We start from the raw sequence: 2,441 nt of genomic DNA, 5'->3' as shown, positions 1-2,441 counted from the left end.
CTTCTACTGTATTTCTTTCCCCCATTCCTGTCAATCGTTACCTTATGCTCTCCCTGAAACTCTCTACAACCTCTGGTTCTGTCAGTTTATCCAGGTCCCATCTACTTAACTTCCCACCTTTTTGCAGTTTCTTCAGTTTTAATCTACAGTTCATAACTAATAGATTGTGGTCAGAGTCTACATCTACCGCTGGAAATCTTTTCTGATTTAAAACTTGGTACTTCAATCTCTGCCTTACCATTATATAATCCATCTGCTACCTTCGCAGCCTATTTTTTAAAAAATCATGTAATTCTACGATTCGACTGCGAATTAAAAAACTTAAAAAATTCTTTGATAAATGCACCTTAAAACGTTATGGAGGATTACTGAACAATGAGAATGCTTCACCTTAGACAAGCAATAGCATTTCTCTACGACAAGAAAGCTGTTTCTATAGATACAAATTGAAAGTTAAGAAGACAAACAGAGAAGCGAGGAAAGAGTGCAGCTCTACTTAGCAACAGTTTAATATACAGATTTGCTGGCTTACCCTGGGATTTTCGCAACGAAACATATTCCACGAAATTTAATTTTCTATTCTCATGATCTGGCCATTGAACACGACAGCAACAGTATGTCAGATGAAAACTTCTTTCTACCTAACGAGACAACGGCTTTTAAAGAAAATCGGAGATCAAGAACAAAATGAAATACATGTTGACATAAAATTATAGACTACATAAGATATTTTAAGTACATATGATGATACATTTCGTGCTGATAATAAAGTCTCTCGGGACGACATTCTATTATAAAACATTGTAGCCACAAAAAACCCGCTCAGAACCTAAAACTTTCGAAGATCAATCATCTTCATCACCATCACCTTCGTCAGGAGCAAGTAACGTAACGGTTGAGGTGGTCTCCTATACCTGATACCTATTTCTGGGCACGGCGTTACAAATAAACGCAGAATAATGTTTCATGAAATTAGAATCTTACATCCTGGTTCTTCATACTGGTATTCTGCTCCTAAGAACGGTGTAGAAATGAGAACTTGAGAGAACAATTTCAGCCAAGTCTTTGGATATAATCATGGAAGCAATCTCGACACTTAGAAGATTCAGAGGAATTCAATGAATATTTTACGCTGTGAGCAATGATATCACCAGTGCAGACAATGCTGACACAATCTGCAACAGCATGGCTTAATTATGACGTGCTGCAGCCAATGACAAATCGTCTAGGGGATATAAAAGGCCACAACAGCAGCAGCCAAGACAAGCAGTTACTCCAGACGAGTCGGTGATGTCAATCGTCTAAAGCCTGAGGTTTTATCCAGATTATTGCAGCAAGGCCAACGGCCTTGCCTCAGTGGTAACACAGGTTCCGGTCAGATCACCGAAGTTAAGCGCTGTCGGGCTGGGTTAGAACTTGGATGGGTGACCATCCGGTCTGCCGAGCGCTGTTGGCAAGCAGGGTTCACTCAACCATTCTGAGGCAAACTGAGGAGCTACTTGATTGAGAAGTAGCGGCTCCGATCTCTTAAACCGACATACGGCAGGGAGAGCGGTGTGCTGACCACATTCCCCACCATATCCGCATCCAGTGAAGCCTGTGGTCCGAGGATGACATGGCGGCAGGTCGGTACCGTTGGGATTTCAAAGGACTGTTCGGAGTGAGTTTGAGATGCAGCAAGAAAATTCAGAATGTCAAATACATACGTTTGTTGTTAGTGTGTTCGTCTTTTGTCTGAGGACTGGTATGAGGCTTCTCTTCATTGCAGTAAACCAGTGAAAGGCTCTTCATCTCTGCATAACTACTGCAACCGACACTCATTTTTACATGGTTACAGCAGAAAAGCATTAGTCCCCCTCTAGAAAATTTTAATTTTACACTTACCTGTATGTTCAGATTGACTATTCCTTGATACATGAGAATGTGTTCCATAAACTGAGTCCATCTTTTACTGAAGTTGTGGCACATATTTCTTTTTCCCCAGTGCGAGTCAGTACTTCTTCGTTAATTATTTGATCCATCCATCTTTTCTGGAGCATTCTTCTGTCGCAAAAGATAGCGAAAGCTTCTGTTTTCTTCCTGTCCGTACTGTTCATCGCCCACGCTACACCTGTGACAAACATCATCAGAAAAGATATACCAAAACTTAAATTTATATCTGTGGTCGAAAAAATCTCTCTTTATCAGAAATGCTTCACTGTTATTGGCAGTTTGCATTTGATGTACAACATTGCCCACCGTCAGTTATTTTGATGTCCAATAATACGACTGATAACCTAATGTCTCATATACTCTAATCCCTCTCTAAGACTGCCTTATTTAATTAGGAGAGATTCCACAAACATATTTTACTTTTGTTGATGTTCATCTTATAACCACTTTCGAAGACACAGCTCATTTCTATCAACACCTCTTGAATGTCCTTTGCTGTCTGTGACAGA

At 40.2% G+C, this 2,441-nt stretch overlaps 1 pseudogene; it reads left to right on the top strand.

Annotated features, from left to right (window-relative positions):
* Window positions 1-1,338: 1,338 nt before the first annotated feature.
* LOC124620457 lies at window positions 1,339-1,456 on the top strand (annotated as a pseudogene).
* Window positions 1,457-2,441: the final 985 nt, after the last annotated feature.

This window comes from Schistocerca americana, chromosome 6 (genome assembly GCF_021461395.2).
Source record: "Schistocerca americana isolate TAMUIC-IGC-003095 chromosome 6, iqSchAmer2.1, whole genome shotgun sequence".
NCBI classification, from domain to species: domain Eukaryota; kingdom Metazoa; phylum Arthropoda; class Insecta; order Orthoptera; family Acrididae; genus Schistocerca; species Schistocerca americana.
The sequence above is the reverse complement of the archived record's forward strand: the minus strand, read 5'-3'. Positions and strand labels throughout refer to the sequence as shown.